This window comes from Podarcis filfolensis (assembly GCF_964270895.1).
Source record: "Podarcis filfolensis genome assembly, chromosome: 10".
Taxonomy (NCBI): Eukaryota; Metazoa; Chordata; class Lepidosauria; order Squamata; family Lacertidae; genus Podarcis; species Podarcis filfolensis.
Window position 1 is genome coordinate 53,336,531 of NC_139612.1, and position 20,422 is coordinate 53,356,952.

A 20,422-nucleotide genomic window follows, 5' to 3' on the forward strand; every position below is an offset into this window, starting at 1 on the left:
AACAGAGCCACTAAGAGATGTACCATCATAGTCAAGGGAACCCTAATATTTGCAAAAATACAAAAACTCCTTTCTTTTTAAATTCTAAGGGGTAATGCCATCAACACCACACAGCCCAATGCGGACTGAGCATGTTTGACAGAGGCAGAACATTGGCTGTCAGCTGGAAAAGAGAAACAAGGAAGAGAGTGAGTGTGTGTATACTGCCTTTCTCACAAGGAATGCCTTTGTTAAATGTTGAAAAAGAGAAGTTCCTTTAGGAGGGAGCAGTGGTGTAGCATGGGGGGGCACAGGGCAGTTGCTCCAAGCACAAAATTGTTAGGGGGTGCAAAATATCAACACCCCATGCTGCCTCAATACAGCTGTGTGCGTCCATTGCTGGCCTCCACTGAAAACGGCTTCTCCATGCGAACCATGAAGCAACCTCTCCAGAAGACAGAACGACTCTTCTTTTCTTATCTCTGTGGCTGCGATCCCCTAGGTGATGTAGACACCGTTAGGCTGTTGAATGTGCATGCGTACTCCCGCCCTCTCCCACTTCTGTGCGGCCCCGGGTACCGGCAACCCATGTTACGCCACTGGGCAGGAGGCCTCCCTTATTATCTCTGTAATGCAGTGAGGGGCTGAGGAAGAGAGAGAACAACTTATTGTAGAAGACCAACTACTGAGCTAATGACAGTGGCAAGTTTTAAACTAGGGTCCATCGTGGGAAGTGTTTGCAAGTTTATAAATGATCCACAGAGACTGGGTTAGAAGGAACAAACTTTATTTAGAAGTGTGCTACTGGGAGTAAAACTGAGACTAGCCAGATACCCCTTAGCTTGCTTTCCTTGCTGGTCTCACCCAGAACTGAAGGTGTGTACGCAAGACTCACAAACAGGAGCAGGGGCTGGGCAGCCTGCCTGTAATTTGTAGCGGAGCACCCAATAAGTGATGGTGGAATGCAGACAGGAGAGCATCTGCAGGGATTTTTCCATGGGGGTTAGGTGGGGCAAAGTAAACAAACAGGCAGACAGGCAGACATTGGCATCAGAGAACAGGTCTACCTTTTCTGAGAGATCTGGTGCTGACAGAGCGTTATTTTGCCATATAGATCAGGTTCTAGTAAACTTACCATATGTGTTTAAAAGAAAGCCAGGGCTTATGGTTCATCAGGGTAAGAAGAGGCAACTGCCCCCGTGTGCTTGTCCATGGGGACAGACCCCAGAACAGGAAGGGGTTAGTGGATAAGGTACCTTATGTAGATTTTGAAGGCCACCCATGAAGCAGATCTTTTTAGTCTGAATTCCAATTCCTTGAGACCCATGTGAATCACCCTGTTGAGTTTGAAGCGGCCGGGAAGCTGTAGGAACTTGGACTTAAATTAATGGGGGAAAGCTGATGAATGGAAGAGGCTGTCAGTCTCCAAAGGAAATGCTTCTGTTCAGGAAGTGGAGTGAACATGAAGGAGTACCTGGCCTGTGTGTACTTAAAACTCTGGTGCACAGGAAGTTAGAGGGGCTTTGATGGGGCGCCAGTTGCGGGCCTTTTGTAACAGAGATTAATGTCCTGTATGAACTGACTGGCTTTACTATATTACAGGTCATCAAAGGAAGCAATAGAAAGATAGGATCACACAGCAAGGCTTGGAAGTGGAAACTGTTGGAAACATTTCATTAACAAAAAAGGAAACGAAAAGGCTACCAGTATTTTCCAGTAAATCTTTTAAATATGCATGAAGCACACATGGACTCTTTTTAATTAGATAGCCTCTACATTGGCGTTTTTAAGATGCAAATGCTCTTGATGTTTTTAAGGTACTTGAATGCTGTTCTGCAAAAACAAACAAACAAAAAAACCTCTGTTAATTTTAGAATCCACTGGTTTGTAACCCACAACCTGCCTTTGTGCAGCAAGCAGCTAGAACTATTTCCAGGTAAACAGTGCAGGCTGGCAACAGATTCCTTAAAGGAAAACAGGCACTACACCAATTTAAAACTTGCTTAAATGTCATTATCAAACTATCCCATTTAAGACAGTAGGTTCATGGCTTGATCTAGGCAGAGGGGACGATAGTTGCATTGTACACAAAATATGCTAAGGTTTTGGGTTGGTTTTTTTACTGGCAATGCTTTGGCAAGTTTTCAAGTTACACAGAACAGTTTATCAAGGGCCGGTGTTCTGAATAACTATCAGGTGTACAATCCTGGTCAGCAGATGGTTTTCATGGAGGGAGCAGTATTAATGTAAAGGAAATGGATGGGGAATGGTCTAGTGCTCACTGAAAGAAACCGTGGCCCTTCTTTCTTGTTAGACTGTGACTACAGCTCCCATCATCCGTGGCTATAGGTCCTGCTGGTTGGGGCTAATCGGAGATGGAGTCCAACAACATTTGGAGGGGCACAGGTGTCCCCTCTTTGCCATAAGTGAACTGCTTAACAAGTTCTGTTGCTACAGACACTGTTTCCTTCAGACCTTTTTTCACTTTTAAGATGATAACAGGAAGGCCATGACGAGGCTCCTTTCAACATGCAACCAGAAGAAGCTCTTTCTGCACCAGGCACCAGCTGATGCTTCTGAATAAGAGGTGCATTTAATCATTCTGTGCTGGTCCAGTTCTGGACACAGCCAAAAAGCTCTGGCTTGATTCCATAGACTGAAAGTTAATCAAACTCACAGAATCATAGAGTTAGAAGGGACCCTCAGAATCATCTACTCCAGTGTTTTCCAAACTTAAATCTCCTGCAGTTTTTGGAGTACAATTCCCATCATCCCTGGCAATTGGTACTGCTAGCTTGGGGACGTTGGGAAACACCGATCTAGTCCATCCCCCGACAGTACAGGAATATGTAGCTGTCCTATATGGGGATCAAACCTGCAACCTTGGCGTTATCAGCACCATGCTCTAACCAATTGAGCTATCTGGGCTGACCTACAGCAAGAACAAGTGCACAATATAAGTCATCATTCCTTAAGTCCCTAAAGTCCCACTGATAATATAGTCGGGATCCAAGCCTACGTATTCTGCAATTCCCATTGTTTTTGAGATAACAGAAGAGACACTAAGGGGAAGGGGTAACTTCCAAGCCCATGGGCTCTGATATGGTCGAAGATTACCCAGACAGCCAGAGGGATCTGAATACAAATGGTATACACTAGGCCCAGAGGATCCTTTCAGCAGCTCTAGTGGTTTGCAAGAAAAATGCTAATGCAACAGGCTTGTTCACATGAAACGTAATCGCAAACGGAAGTATCCCAAGCCAGGGTTGCAAAGGCTATCAGTGTGCATCGCACGGGTCAAACACTCATCAATAAAGAAGAAATATTTTCTGGGAAAAATCTGATCCCTGCGGACACCTTTGATTTACCGTCTCCTCTATCTGTGCTGTAAATTGATCTCTCGCCGACTTCCCATCTCCTCTCAAATGGAACCAGCTTCCGCCTGGGTGCTACGAGAGTCATTTACATTGACAAGTGTATCCAGCTCAGGAATCAGTGAATCTCTTTTCTCTCGCTCAACAAAACAGCTTTTGTGCCTTTAAAGCCTGGAGCAGTCTATGATTTCAGCAGGAGACATTCTGTCTAAAAGTCAGCTCTGCTTGGCTTTCTGAATGAGAGGAGTGGATTTGTCAAGACAGGAAGCACAGCGTTTCCTTTGTGCCTGGAAGTTGCCACTGCGTCAGGCACGCTGTTGCATCCAGTGGCCTATTTTCCCCCACCATGAATTATGTCACTTTAAAAATTAATGTCCTCATGCCGCTCAGCAGATTCCAAGTGTCTAAGCTGGTGAGCACAGATCTTTTTGTTATAACTATCGTGGGCAAAGAGATTGACCCAGTTTCCTTTAATGGTTGGTAGCAGACCTCCTTACCAGCAGAGGCGCCAACTTGCGAGGAAGATGGGGGGGCAATGATGCGTGTGTGACATCACAATGCAATGTCAGGAGGAACCAGGGGGCAGAGCTGACCGTGGCGGCAGCGTGGCTTCAATGGCTGGTGGCTCCTCCTCTCTGGTGTTCGGCCTCCTTCTCCTGCCACCTCCAATGGCCAGGGGCTGCTTCCCTCTCCTTCCCTTCTGTGACAGGAGGAGGAGAAGGAGTCTTTAACATTGGGGGTGCCAGTCCCCCCCAAATTATTGGGGCCCCCTAAAGAGCTGGGCCCCTAGGAGTTGACACTTTTGCTTGCCAGTCTGTAGCCACAGGGGGAAGAGGAATATTCTATGCCCTTTCTATTTATATAGCCTTTTAATCTTTTATTCAGAGATATAAAGCAACATGTACAGACCACATTCAATCCCAACAGGTATCCAAGATGGTGTTCTCCAGATGTTGGAGGACTCTAAGTCCCATCATCCCAGCCAGCATGGCCAGGTGGCCAGGAATGATGGGAGTTGGAGTCCAGCAACATCTGGAGGGAATCATGTTGATTACACCTGTTCTATCCAATGGCTAAGTCAAACTGGCATTGCTACTGCCTTCCCACCTTCTGGCCAACAAATACAAAGGCACTGGGATTACTGGCAAGTGCTGATGATACGTTTAAAATTTTATAAAATGGTGATGATTTTATTTATTGTTGCCTTTATATTTACCTTTCCTCTGAGGGGGTCCGGGTAGCTTTTTCTCCTCACAACAACACTGCGAGGTAGGCTGAGAGCCAGTGACTGACCCAAGGAGATCCAGCTGTCGTTCCCAAGGTAGTTAACAATCCATGCTCCTTCACAGGGAATTTTAGCTCCCCTAAAGTCTCCTAAGGACTCTCAGCATCCTTAACAAACTGCAGCTCCCAGAATTCTCTGAGGGAAGCCAAGGCTGTTTATAGTGGTATCATAGTGTTTTAAATGTATGGTGTACATGTGGTCGACAAATGTGCGAGTGCGGGGAAAGTGAGATTGTGTCTGGTAACCATCTTTCCCCCATTGCTCACACACCTGCTGGCTCCCTGGTGGCTACATGACAGACACATGACTACCGCATGGAGTCCTTTTCTCCCCTCATGCATTCACTGAATACACAGACAGTTCTCTAAAGACTGGCTACTGGTGTTGTGCAACCATATACACATATTACCGGTACCCCCCTCTGCAGAACATTTCCCGCCCTGGGCTAGTTCATTAGCTCCTCATGCATACTAGCTTTAGGAGTGTCGAACAAGACATTTTACTTCCTACTTCCTAGAGAGCAATCTCTCACATAGTGCAGCAATTCACCCAGGTTTCCCACTTAGATGGAGCATGCCCAGTTGGACCCACAAGCACCAGTTCCCTGACAGGCATAGCTGTATACCTATAGGATATACTGACTGCTGAATGCCTGTTTGTCACATTCACACTTTAATATTTCTAGATTTCTCACTAAAAAAAAGAACTCCAGTATCCTTAAGCAACGTGTGTACAGTGGTACCTCGGGTTAAGAACTTAATTCGTTCCGGAGGTCCGTTCTTAACCTGAAACTGTTCTTAACCTGAAGTACCACTTTAGCTAATGGGGCCACCCGCTGCTGCCGTGCCGCCACCGCATGATTTCTGTTCTCATCCTGAGGTAAAGTTCTTAACCTGAGGTACTATTTCTGGGTTAGCGGAGTCTGTAACCTGAAGCGCCCGTAACCTGAAGCATCCGTAACCTGAGGTACCACTGTATATGAAGAACCATCTTCAAATGCAGTAATTCAGCTTACATTTAGCCAGTAGCAAATTTAATATGATTGCATTTCTTGTAGTGACCAAAGAAAACAGCCACTCTTTAAATGTCTGCCTGACCAAAGAGGAGAGGTCGGAGGATGCATGCTGCTTGCATTATTCTTAATTATTCCTAATGCACTGGCTAAGGCACTATAACTTGGCTTGTAATCCAATATTTGCAAGAAACTGGAATTCAGTTCAATCAAGCCCTTGCAATACCCCTAGCTTTGTTGACTTTAAGCCCACTAAGGACTACAATTTTAGTAATATTTCACACGATGCACCAGTTATCCAGCCTGCAATTAGGCGGGCAACAACAACGACAGCTTTAAAGCCCAGGGGACACTTAATCCATAGAGGTTTTGTTTTTTTCCACTTTCAATTGCAAGAGAAAAACTCTAAATGATATAATTCTATGGCTTACTAGGAACTTGTCTAATACCAAGTCAGAGATCCATCTAGGACTGTCTGCATGAAGGCTGTGTTCATGTTCCTGTGCATTTTCTGCAAGGTGTTTTTAATCCGTGTTCACACATTACCCAACATGCATATGTATCTTGTTGTTGTTGTTTAGTCGTTTAGTCGTGTCCGACTCTTCGTGACCCCATGGACCAGAGCACGCCAGGCATTCCTGTCTTCCACTGCCTCCCGCAGTTTGGTCAAACTCATGCTGGTAGCTTCAATAACACTGTCCAACCATCTTGTCCTCTGTCATCCCCTTCTCCTTGTGCCCTCAATCTTTCCCAACATCAGGGTCTTTTCCAGGGAGCCTTCTCTTCTCATGAGGTGGCCCAAGTATTGGAGCCTCAGCTTCAGGATCTGTCCTTCCAGTGAGCACTCAGGGCTGATTTCCTTCAGAATGGATCGGTTTGATCTTCTTGCAGTCCATGGGACTCTCAAGAGTCTCCTCCAACACCGTAATTCAAAATAAAACACAGACAACTCCAGCAGACTGAGTGGACAAGACCAATAGTGGGTCCAAAGGACAAGAAGGCGGTTTCTGCACATTCTGTAGAGAGGGAAGTGAGGGGCAAATGGGGCTTGTCAACCTGGGGAGGCAGCAGGGAAAATGCAACAGGAAGGCCAGTGGGGTACAACCCTCATACTTTAACAAATAGTTCCCAATATGTTTCATTTCTCTTTTGTGAGAGGGAATTAAAAAGGTAAAGGGACCCCTGACCATTAGGTCCAGTCGCGGACAACTCTGGGGTTGTGGCGCTCATCTCGCTTTACTGGCCAAGGGAGCCAGCGTACAGCTTCCGGCTCATGTGGCCAGCATGATTAAGCTGCTTCTGGAGAACCAGAGCAGCACACGGAAATGCCGTTTACCTTCCCGCCAGAGTGGTACCTATTTATCTACTTGACTTTGATGTGCTTTCAAACTGCTAGGTGGGCAGGCGCAGGGACCGAACAACGGGAGCTCACCCTGTCGTGGGGATTTGAAGCACCAACCTTCTGATCGGCAAGCCCTAGGCTCTGTGGTTTAACCCAGAGCGCCCCCCGCGTCCCTGAGAGGGAATCACTCAGCAGTTAAATAGAAACTCAGCTGCGTCTCCTTCTAAGCATTTCATTGATGAAGCGGCTGTGGTTTCAAGCATGAAACTGTACTCCCCTGTAAATAATGAAGATATCTAAAATCTGCCAGGACCTGTTGACAAAAATGCAGTCGCACTTCATTAGCTTTGCATGTTGCATTTCTCCCCCTTGTCTGGCCTACAGCAGACTTGAATAGATATGGATTTGCATGGCACTTATAAAGAGAACGGGGGAGATCAAGGCCTAGTGAAAGATTAAGGAATTTATAGTTGCCTCTAGCAGACCTGACTTCACAAAATATTAACTAGATAGATAGATAGATAGATATTAGAGATAGAGAGAGATGGTTGTACTTGGTTTATTAGGGACCGCAGAATTAATAAACAGAATTTGCTTATGTCTGTGCTTGTACAGAGAGCTTGGTCCCTCTGGGAATAGGGTTATCACAAGTCACTGTGTCATTGCAATGCTTAGTCCAGTGCCCAGCTGACATTTGTGTCCATCAGCAATACCTACTACAGGAGCAGAGCAGATCTGGAGCGCTAAGAGGCTCAATAAGGAGCTGTACAGAATCACCGTGGAGGGCACTAGGTTAGAGAAGGTTGCTCTAGATCAGGGTTTGCCAAACTTGGGTCTCCAGCTGCTACGGGACTACAGTACCCATCTTCCCTGACAACTGCTCCTGCTAGCTAGGGATGATGGTGATATAAGCAAAAAAAACCTGCTCCTTTTCCCTTATGGGGTACCCAAGAGCCCATATAGAGTCCTTCTGTAGGTTCTCTATTGGTAGGAGAAAATAACGGAGACCAACAAGAGAATATTGAGAAGCAAAGCAGCTAGTAAGCCTGATCTTTATTGATCTGTTGCAACAGGGTCCTCACTCACCACACAGAGGAGGGAGGAGGAACCCAGTGCAAGCCCTTATATTGACATTTCAAATTGCCCACCCTGGAGTCCAAGACCGCCCCCAGAAGCATCATACATACATCACAGAAGGGGTGTAGCCCAAGACCACCCCCCAGATACATCATACGTATATCACAGAAAAGGCGGTCTACAATAGAAATCTGAGTGCGTTTTTTATCTCCTGTCTGGCAAGTTGTCTGATTGCATTATCTGGATTTTGGCCACTCTTTTGTAATTATAACTACTTAATTCTTGAACTGGCAAGTTACCTGATTGCATTATCTGGATTTTGGCCACTCTTTTGTAATTATAACTACTTAATTCTTGAACTGGCAAGTTACCTGATTGCATTATCTGGATTTTGGCCACTCTTTTGTAATTATAACTACTTAATTCTTGAACTGGCAAGTTACCTGATTGCATTATCTGGATTTTGGCCACTCTTTTGTTATTAGAACTACTTAATTCCTGAATCTAGGTCACAGGTCACAGGCTCACACCCTGTTCATATCTTGAATGTGCCCTTAAGACAGGATTTGTGAGGAAAGAGACAATGGGGAGGTTTTCCACTTTGACCTTGCAGAGAAATATTTGAGGTCAATTTGTTCAGGACCTAATCTGTGGGGTTTCAGACATGTGGTTTATATATACAGTTATGAACATTTAATTTTTTTATATATGACCTTAAAATTCTTATAACAATGGGACTTGTAGTCCAACAACAGCTGGGGACCCACGTTTGGGAAACCCTGATCTAGGTCCACGGGCAGAACAGCAAACAGTGATCCTGCCCTTCATGTCAAGGTACGTTTGCTGTAAACTATGTCAATATTTCTTTTTATGAATAGCAGTATGCAAATGCTTTAAAAGTGCATTGGGTGTCCCTTAAATGTTTGGTGTGAATCTGTCCTTGGGGTATCAGCATTCTGAGGGCTCAAGTCTGAAAATGCAGGATGCTCAATTTACATGTATGAGTGTATGAGTGTGTGTGTGTGTTAAGATGTATGTATGGGAGTTGCTTTTGACTGTTTTTCAACTGAAGCTGCTGAGAGCTGAACCGTGTCCCCTGGGGTGTTTCCGTGTACGATTAGGGTTGGGTGACAGTTCTGAATGGCAAAGCCACAGGTCATGTTACAAAGTAAACGCCTCCAAGGTACCAGCCCCGGTATGTGTCAGACAAACGAGACCGCTAATTTGATCATTAAACACTCCAGGCCTTTAAAAGAGAGTCAGCAAGAGGTTGCCGTCCCCACCAGTGACCTGGAAAAGCAAACATCCTGAGGCTACTTACTGCTTCGCTGGTTACATTTTTCCCACATAGAGATAAGAATCTCTGAAGGTAGGAAGTGCTCCATCCATGGACCCGTCACAGTTCAGGATTGCCTTGTCAACTGGCAGTGACTTGCCAGGGTTCAGGACAGGACAGGACACTTCACCAGTGGGTTCACCAACAACCTGGATGGCTCAGCTGGTAAGCCAGCTCTTAATCTCAGGTTCATGGGTTTGAGCCCCATGGTGGGACAAAGACTCTTCCAGTTCTACAATTCTATGAAACGCCTACCTAGAGATAGCACTGAAAATGCACAACTTCATGAATATTATAGAATGGCGAATGAACGCAAAGCTCACCAGGCAGGGCTTGGCCACTTTCCTCTCAACCTCACCTCTGTCTCTCTCCTTTCTCCAAACATCAGCTCTCAGCTTGCCTCGCTCTCCATAGCGAAGCTCCACAGTTACCGTAGTTGCCAAGTCCTAGAAAACTGGCTGCACCTCTTCCTCTTCTTTATCAATTTTCCTTGACCAAAACAGTAGGGGTTTTTTTTGCTGCGGTGCTGTGTGTGGCGGTCAGCTCAGCAGAATCCCATCCTCATCGCCAGTGAAATATACTCAGAGTCAAGTGTGGATTTCATGCTCTTTATTCAGCTCATAGTAGTGAGGAATGCCAGTTCCCCCGAAATGTCTGCTTTATATACATTATTTACAAAATGGGCCCCACGTGATTGGCTAATTCCGGGATTCTCCTGTAGGTCAATCAGGTTGCGGATTCACTTCCACTTGGAGTTGGATTGGGTGGCTCCTACGGACCAATCAGACTGCTGCATTCTGAATCCTATTGTTCTAGGACCAATCAGACTACTGCATTCTGGATCCTATTGTTCTGGGACCAATCAGGCTGCTGCATTCTGAATCCTATTGTTCTAGGATCAATCAGACTACTGCATTCTGGATCCTATTGTTCTGGGACCAATCAGACTGTTGCATTCTGAATCCTATTGTTCTAGGACCAATCAGACTGCTGCATTCTGAATCCTATTGTTCTAGGACCAGACTGCTGCATTTTGGATCCTATTCAACTCAGTACATAACACCGTGTGTGTATGTCTGGTTATCTTGGAGGGAATTCGGCTACACCTGGGCATTCTGGAATGTGTGTGTGACCTTTAGCCCCTTCCTTCCCCTCTCAACCAGGGTCATTGATTCAACAGCTGGAGCGAATGCTCAGTGTTGGTTAAAGTACAGCTTTGCTCCCATATTGGACAGGTAACGGCCTTTATTCCCTTGGCTTTGTCTGCCTGATCCATTTAGCAGAACTTCAGAAGATAAATGGTCTCTCGTCTTGGGTTTGTGCCTTGTCTGTAACTCCCAGGCCTTGTCTCACTGCAGGGGCCGTTAAGTTCTCTGCCAGACGGCGAGTAATGACTATTTTGAAAAAGGGAGATAGATAGTAATGAAGGTAGGACAGGTTGGAATCTTTGCGTTGTATTACTCCCTCATGCTTTTATTGCCAAGAAAGGCATTCTGCCACATCCACTCCTCTTTGCTCTTTCTTTCTTTTTACTCAGGTGGATCTGTCTGCATGATGAAGAAGACCGCCTGAGTTAAGACAGGTTGCCTCACTTCAGAAACAGAGCATTCAGGGAAGCGAAGACCTTACTGTGGTATGAAAGCAAGGCCGTGAACTATCTCTCTGGAAAGAAAGAAGGAGAAATCCTCCGAGGATGTAAGCCTGGCACTCTCCTGCTCTGTAAAAGAGAGCTGGAGGCAATCTGTACTTTTCGCAGCTGTCTTAAAACGCGAGGGGGAGGGGTGAACCGGAATCTCTGTCTCTATTTATTACATTCATATCCTACCTTTCCTCAAGGCAGTATACAGGGTCCTTCTCAAAGGCAGTCACTTTATACATCATCATCATCAACAACAACAACAACAAAGGAAACATATCACCCCAAAGAGGACAACAGTTTGCATATGCTAAATCGATGCACACGTGCAAATTTAGAATAATGACTGTAATCTGGATAGAAATATATATTGCCACAGTGGAGAAGACGGCGACCAGGGTCACATTCACAACATGCTTTTAAGGGACAAAGAACCCATTTAGGCAGTCATGGCTTCTCCCAAAGAATTCTGGGAGCTTTCCCTGGTTAAGGGTGCTGAGAGCTGTTTTAGAGACCCCTAACCTCCTGGCAAATAGAAGGGGAAGAAATGGAGGCAGTGAGAGATTTTACTTTCTTGGGCTCCATGATCACTGCAGATGGTGACAGCAGTCACGAAATTAAAAGATGCCTGCTTCTTGGGAGAAAAGCAATGACAAATCTAGACAGCATCTTAAAAAGCAGAGACATCACCTTGCCAACAAAGGTCCGTATAGTTAAAGCTATGGTTTTCCCAGTAGTGATGTATGGAAGTGAGAGCTGGACCATAAAGAAGGCTGATCGCCGAAGAATTGATGCTTTTGAATTATGGTGCTGGAGGAGACTCCTATGGACTGCAAGAAGATCAAACCTATCCATTCTGAAGGAAATCAGCCCTGAGTGCTCACTGGAAGGACAGATCCTGAAGCTGAGGCTCCAATACTTTGGCTACCTCATGAGAAGAAAGGACTCCCTGGAAAAGACCCTGATGTTGGGAAAGATGGAGGGCACAAGAAGAAGGGGACGACAGAGGACGAGATGGTTGGATAGTGTTCTCAAAGCTACCAGCATGAGTTTGACCAAACTGCGGGAGGCAGTGGAAGACAGGAGTGCCTGGCGTGCTCTGGTCCATGGGGTCACAAAGAGTCGGACACGACTAAACGACTAAACAACACCATACATTTTGAGAGCCAGTATGGCATAGCATTAAAAATGCCAGACTGCAACTCAGGAGGCACAGAAAACAGCCCCCTATTTCAAGGCATCCTCTCTTTCAGGTGTGGGGGGAAATTTGGTCCTCCAGATGTTGTAGAACTCCAGCTCCCATCTGTCCCTTCAAGTATGAGCAGTGGCCAGGGATGATGGGAGCTGTAGTTCAGCAGCCTCAGGAGGGCTAAAGGTTCTGCACACCAGCTCTGCTTCAAGGTCTGGCTGTCTGGTCCAAGTTGCCCATCAGTGCAAGGGAAGGTAAAAGGTGTTTCCATGTGCTGCTCTGGTTTGCTAGAAGCGGCTTAGTCATGCTGGCCACATGACCTGGAAGCGATACGCTGGCTCCCTCAGCCAATAGAGTGAGATGAGCGCCGCAACCCCAGAGTCGGTCACGACTGGACCTAATGGTCAGGGGTCCCTTTACCTTTATAGACATATTTAAAATGCATCTCTGGGTTATTTGTGGGGCCTGCCTGGTGTTTTTACATGAGTAGAATGTGTGCTTTTATTTAAAATGCATCTCTGGGTTATTTGTGGGGCATAGGAATTCGTTCACCCCCCCCAAAAAAAATATAGTCTGGCCCACCACATGGTCTGAGGGACGGTGGACCGGCCCACGGCTGAAAAAGGTTGCTGACCCCTGACCTATTCATGCAGCTACAACCCAAATAACTCATTCCTGGTCAATCAGTGCCAGTTCAGACTCCCTGAGCACACATGTGAAATTAAGATTATTAATTTTTTTGCGCCAGCATGCCTCACTTTACACTTGCCTACATTGAATTGCATTTGGTATTTTACCACCCATTCACTCAGTTTGGGGAGGTGTTTCTGGAGCCCTTCTGAATATCTATTTGTTTTCACCACCCTGAAAAAATGAGTATTGTCAGCAAACTTGACCAGCTCACTGCTCACCCATAACTCTAGATCTTTTTTATGAAACGCCACCAAACGTCTTTATCATTTCAGACTGGTCTGGGGTCAGTGTCCAAGCCTCTAATCTGGCCACAGACAAACAACCTTCCTGTCATTGTCTCTTCTTGTGTAAGCCCCAAAGTTAAACAAACCCAAGACCAGCAGACAACATTTATCACCTACTTTATAAAAACAGTCTGCTTGGCATCAGTGGCTCTCCCCAACCACCCCTCACTCCCCCCTCAGCCAGGGCTCCTCAAGAGGCAGGTTTATAGGGAAGTGACAGAAACCAACCTGGGAGCTAGAAAGGTATTTTTCAGACATCAAAGGCCCTATTAAGGTGAGCTGCCCCAAAACTGCCTCCACTTTAATGGAGGAGATTAGGCCCTGTTCCCTCACCTCCTTCCAAGCGCCTAAATAAATGTTTAATCCCCATTTATGTCCTCTCTGATGGTCTACCTAAAAAAACGACACAACGGTTGCCTACAGTTGCAGACATGCGTGCTTCAGTTAGATGCTGCTGGGTTCGCCCTCATAATTGGCCATCTCCCCCACCCTCTTTCCTGTACCCCCAATTACAGATCCCGCATAACACAATTTGCAAAGAGGCCAAACGTTTTTATGGCCTGCGCGCAGAGCCAGCGGCAATTGAATTTACTCTCGTAATGCAGATTGGCATTAGGGAAGTCACTTAGGCTGTGGACACACTGCTGGCTTAAAACACTGGTTGTTCTTTTTCCCTCAATTCGGATCGAAGCTGGTTTGGAGGGAAGGGCAGCGTTTCAGAAGAAGTGATGGGATAAATACACTGGCTGCATCTAGACACATCAAATAAGCGATTCACTTAAACACGTCATAAGCTTTGCATGAGAAATTGGGTTGTGAAAAATGAAACTCCACAGCGCCATCTGGTGCCCCAGTGTTATAATGCACATACAACGCCTATAAAGCGCTTTTTCTTTGCCAATGTAGCCGAGTCCACAGTGTGGCTAATGTCGTGGGTGCTTCCTGATTCAGCGATGGTGGAAGCAAAGCCTTCAGATTGGGTCTCCAGTCTCACCCCACCTGCTGCATTTTATAGAATCATAGAATCTCCTTCCTTGGAGGTTTTTAAGCAGAGGTTAGATGGCCATCTGTCATGGATGCTTTAGCTGAGATTCCTGCATTGCAGGGGGTTGGACTAGATGACCCTCGGGGTCTCTTCCAACTCTGCAATTCTGTGATTCTACTTTTCTAGATCCTATTCACAAATTTGCATCTGTACATATAAATTAGTAGACGTGAAACGATATGCAAACCTGCTTCCTCCTTTGTCTTGCATTTCTTCTTTGTGTAAATGCTCCCGTTTTGTTTTGTTTTCTTGCATTACAAGAAAAGACAATTCATACAGAGCAGGGTGAGGTACAGTGTTATCTCCACATTTCCTTCACAACAACCCTGTATGGTAGGATCAGACTGAAAGAGAGTGAGTGGCCCAACGTCACCCAGTGAGCTTCACGATCCTTTGCAAGTAAATTGACATCACCAACTGAGTTTGCTCCCATATAAATCGATTTAGAACCACAGTGCAGTGGTACCTCGGGTTAAGAACTTAATTCATTCTGGAGGTCTGTTTTTAACCTGAAACTGTTCTTAACCTGAGGTACCACTTTAGCTAATGGGGCCTCCTGCTGCCACTGTGCCGCCGCCACGCGATTTCTATTCTCATCCTGAAGCAAAGTTCTTAACCCAAGGTACTATTTCTGGGTTAGTGGAGTCTGTAACCTGAAGCGTCTGTAACCCGAGGTACCACTGTATAGTATGTTGTTTACTCTTTTGGGATCTGCCCTAGTAACCGAAGAGTTTGTGGGATTAGATTTATTCCTTTCTTTTTGGGAGGGAGCATTTGGCCCTTTGATGATCACACTCCCAGTCACTGAAAGGAGCTCCTCCACCCCTTTCCCTTCTTATCTTGCTAATCCACACCCACATTTGCATACAGGGTTTATTTCCTCGTTTGCTCTGGCAGAGAATCAAAAGCATTGCTAAATAAAATATTTGGTTGTGTATCTACAGTGCATAAATAGCTTAATCAAATGCCATTGCTTGCTTGGCTTACGCTGGCGCTGTACCAAGAGGAGCTAGTCAGAACAAGATTTCAAAAAGAAGGGAGCAGCGAGTTGGGGAAGCAGGGATGGGCTGTGCTCACCACTGGCTAGGGCTGCTCCCTGATTCTTTGTCTTAGCACTGAACACAGGAAGCTGCTAAAGTCTCACAATTGGTGCATCTAGCTTTGTACTGTCTACATTGACTGGCAGAGGCTCTCCAGGATTGAACCAGGGACCTTACACACACACACACACACACACACACACACACACACACACACACACTTATGGGCACTTTATCCCAGTGTATGCATTTTTCTAAACGTTACTTGGCGTAAGAACTGCACGGCCAAATTCTGAAAGTGTGAATTTTGAACGATGCCTGTGTTTCACAAGAGGAAAATTAGGTAAGTCTGCCTTGAAATGAGAAGTGAATTGGATTTCTCCCCCATCCTTACTTAGATTCTACATTAAAGGCTGTGAAGCCTCAACTGAATTTTCAGCTGTCTTAAAAATAAGGACCTGATTCTTACTAGCCTCAGACCACGTGGAGACCCACAACTTAACCTGGGACTGTAGGGGATGACTCCCCACTGACCCAACTCCACTATGGCTTTGAATGCTGAGGGCTGGCATTAGCACCTGGCGTCCCTGAACAGCTGCCAGGGCCCCTAGGTAGGTACCTTGGGAGGGCCAACCATTGAGGCCTGCTGTGGGCCCTCCTTTCTGACACACTGAGCAGCACCATATGACTGGATCTAGCCACCATTTTAATTTCCCACAATGCTCCTGTGGCATTGTGGGAGATTTAAATGGCCACTCCCCAGCCACCCAGCTCTGCTGCTGCTTCCTGATAAGTCAGCACGCCTGCCAGAGAGCAGTTTTTGCATGCCCACCTCACCCCTGAAGCCCCATGAGCAACATGCTTGAATAACTTTTTTTAAAATAATATTTATTAAAGTTTTAAAGGTTACAGAAAGAAAAAGTAAAAAACACCATTTTAAACAAAAACAATACAACACATCACAATAAGGAAAAAACAAGAATGAGAAAAAGAAAGAAAAAACAGGGGAAAAAATCCATTAAAAAAAAACATAAAAGAAAAATACAGCAAATCTTCCCATAACTTATCTTTCATTAGCTTATTTCCTTGACCTCCTCACACCTCCCTTTTTTGTATTCTAGTTCGATTATCTGTTTCAGCAAATCCTTTCCATCTTTTCATATTTTTGTCCTGTAATTTATCTTAATATAATGTAACTTTACTTTCCCTCCTTTCACCAATTAACAGTCAGTTTTTCTTAATCCTTTAGAACATTTCTGCTAAAACCACATAACATCATTCCAACATCCTTCTAACATTCATTAATTTTACAATGTTTCTGTAAATAGTCTTTAAATTTCTTCCAATCTTCCTCCACCAACTCTTCTCCCTGGTCTCGGATTCTGCCAGTCATTTCCACCAGTTCCATGTAGTCCATCACCTTCATCTGCCATTCTTCCCGGGTGGGTAGATCTTGTGTCTTCCAATACTTTGCAATAAGTATTCTTGCTGCTGTTGTAGCATACATAAAGAAAGTTCTATCCTTCTTTAGCACCAATTGGCCGACCATGCCCAGGAGAAAGGCCTCTGGTTTCTTCAGGAAGGTATATTTAAATACCTTTTTCATTTCATTATAGATCATCTCCCAGAAAGTCTTAATCCTTGGGCATGTCCACTAAAGGTGAAAGAATGTACCTTCAGTCTCTTTACATTTCCAACATTTATTATCGGGCAAATGGTAGATTTTTGCAAGCTTGACTGGTGTCATATACCACCTATAGATCATTTTCATTATATTCTCTCTTAAGGCATTGCATGCCATAAACTTCATACCTGTGGTCCATAACTGTTCCCAGTCAGCCATCATAATATTATGTCCAACATCTTGTGCCCATTTAATCATGGCAGATTAGTCTGCCATGAGTACTCATCCTGAGTATTCCATTTCAACAGCAAGTTATACATTCTTGACAAGTTCTTAATTTTAGGATCTAGCAGTTCTGTTTCCAATTTTGATTTTTCCACCTGGAAGCCAATTTTTTTGTCCAAGTTATATGCCTCCATTATCTGGTAATAATGAAGCCAATCTCGCACTCTGTTTTTTAATTTTTCAAAACTCTGCAGTTTTAATCTGTCTCCCTCTTGTTCCAAAATTTCCCAATATTTTGGCCATTTGGCCTCCATATTGAGCTTTTTCTGAGCCTTTGCTTCCATTGGTGACAACCACCTTGGGGTTTTATTTTCAAGCAATTCCTTATATCTCAACATGCTTGAAGAACTACCTCTTAGATTCCAAATTCTATTTCACAACAATTAAAAACACTGCATAGTCTGATGTCACATATTTTTCTCTGCCACCTGCAAACTCCTTTCGGTGTTTTGGCAGCTGTAGCCTCCCCTAAAACCCAGCATTGCCGCTGGGCATTTTAAGGCATTCTCTAGGGCCTTGGCACAAACAACAACAGGCAAGGATGGGTGGTTTCTCCTGCCGCCATGGCAACCCGGGTCACGCTGACACAGCCAAACCATCTGACGCCTGTGCTTTAGTCAAGCGCACAGCAAATATGTCAACCACACTTGGTAATGGCAGCAGTGATGAGGGGAATCAAACCCCACCCGCTTCCCAGACAACATGGCCCCCTGCAATGTCTGCAAATTCAACACACTGGGAACACAAAATGATTTGTGACAAAATCACCCTGTATGGAAACAGAGTGGGCCGTTCTCGCCTGACAACAATTATCACTTATTTCAGTGGCATTTAGAAGCAACGCAATTAGGTTAAGGTACGATACAATAATCTTTATTGTCATTGTCCCATACGGAACAACGAAATTGAAAAAATCTACACCAGACATTCAAAAACCCACAAGCCTGCTATCTCAGCTATCCCAGCCTGGTTAACCCCCTAAAAACTCTGATACCCCATAATTGAATACAATATACTCCCACAGAGACTACCTTACACTGCATTTAAAACCAAAATCGCATTTGGATAGAAACTGTTTTTCAGGTGGCTAGTCCTGTACCTTCTTCCAGAAGGCAGAAGCTGAAAGAGATCATATCCTGCACTATCTCTGCAGCTTTCTTATGACATCTGGAAGCATAGATTTGATCTAAGGTGGGAAGAGTGCACCCAATTATTCTCTCCACAGTCTTTACAACCCTGGACAGCATTGTTTTTCCCTGATGGTGCAGCTCCCAAACCACACACACAGACCATAAGTTAATACAGTGGTACCTCGGGTTACATACGCTTCAGGTTACATACGCTTCAGGTTACAGACTCTGCTAACCCAGAAATACTACCTCAGGTTAAGAACTTTGCTTCAGGATGAGAACAGAAATCATGCTCTGGCGGTGTGGCAGCAGCAGGAGGCCCCATTAGCTAAAGTGGTGGTTCAGGTTAAGAACAGTTTCAGGTTAAGAACGAATTAAGTACTTAACCCAAGGTACCACTATACACTCTCAACAGTACAATGGTAAAATGCCATCAACAGGTCCTATGAGGGATTATTTTTCCGGAGGATTCTCAGAAATATAACCTCTGCTGTGCTCTCTTCATCAGATCTTTGCTGTTTTCTCCCCAGGTTAGGTCATCTCTCAACTCCGTTCCCACAAATCAAAACACTGAGACCTGTTCCACACACTTCCCCTCAATAATAAGTGGCTGAATATTCAATTTACATTTCCTAAAGTCCACAACAATCTCTTTTGTTTTCTTTAAGTTAAGAGTAGTAGAGATGAGAAGAAACTGGCTAACAGGTGCATTATTAAGAAAGGCCAGCATCTAGAGAAAGAAGCAAATGAAGGCTAAGTGGAGCAAGCTGACGTAATAGCATATGATGAGCCGGCAGTGCTGGACCTATCTACTCTCACATCCTGTAGCTAACCAGATATCTCCATGAAGACCATGAGCATAACATGACCCCTCTTCCACTTGTGTTCCCCAGCAAATAGCATCCAGAGCCATGCTGCTTCTGATACTGGGTGTAAACAGTCCTTCACACAGCGCTTAATTGAACTGTGGAACTCACGCCCACATGAGGCGGTGATGGCCAGCAACTTAAGATGGCTTGAAAAGGGAGTGAGACAAATCCTGGAGAAGGCTATCAATAGCTACTAGCTATGATGGCTAATGGGGACGCAGGTGGCACTGTGGGTTAAACCACAGAGCCTAGGACTTGCTGATCAAAAGGTTGGTGGTTCGAATCCCCTCGACAGGGTGAGCTCCCGTTGCTCTGTCCCTGCTCCTGCCAACCTAGCAGTTCGAAAGCACGTCAAAGTGCAAGTAGATAAATAGGTATCGCTCTGGCGGGAAGGTAAACGGCGTTTCCGTGCACTGCTCTGGTTCACCAGAAGCGGCTTAGTCATGCTGGCCACATGACCCGGAAGCTGTACGCTGGCTCCCTCGGCCAATAAAGCGAGATGAGCGCCGCAACCCCAGAGTCGGCCACGACTGGACCTAATGGTCAGGGTTGAAAAGAAAAGAATGATGGCTAATGCTCTGACTATAGTTCCTGGTATTATTTAACAGAAGCCGCAAATGTTTAAATATTGCTTTAAATGTATTGTGCAGGTGGAGTCCAGGTGTTACTCCACACACCCTTTTCATAACTAGATCCCAGGTTCCCCCGGAGGCGAGGGAATGACTCCTTAATTAATTTGAGGGTGTAACGTCAATGTGACCACAAGATTCATTACACCTGCAAACACCTGTTTGCCAAAACTCCTTTCTCAACCATATGGCATGAGCAAACGATCAGTGAACGTGCACAGGGTCTAACTATTAGTTACAGAATTTTGGAAATTAAAGCTTGCCATTGGGTCGAGGTCGAATTACTGCATCCTTGGCTTGCTACGAGAGATTTCCAGCAATTTATAAGAGCTGGAACAAAGGTTAAAGTGCTAGTTAGGGATTAGCTCTACAGATAATATTTCATTCTATGTTAATTTCCCAAGTTAAATTACACTCCACTCTCCAGTTCCGGTCAGCAAAACCCTATGGATGTTTTTGTCTGAAAGTAAGTACTATGACATTCAAGAGGGCTTACTCATGGGCAAGTGTGTCTAGGATTGCAGCCTAAATGAGTTTCGTCCATGTGCTCAGATCAAGAGGAAAGTCTCAGGCTATATCCACACCATACATTT

At 45.1% G+C, this 20,422-nt stretch overlaps 1 long non-coding RNA gene across 1 annotated transcript; it reads right to left on the minus strand.

The window, feature by feature from the left end:
* Positions 1 to 1,688: 1,688 nt before the first annotated feature.
* On the minus strand, positions 1,689 to 4,027 carry LOC310744310. Its single transcript, XR_014539515.1, has 2 exons — positions 3,348 to 4,027; positions 1,689 to 1,812 (listed from the first exon to the last, which is right to left on the minus strand). It is a non-coding gene; the product is annotated as an uncharacterized lncRNA (long non-coding RNA).
* Positions 4,028 to 20,422: the final 16,395 nt, after the last annotated feature.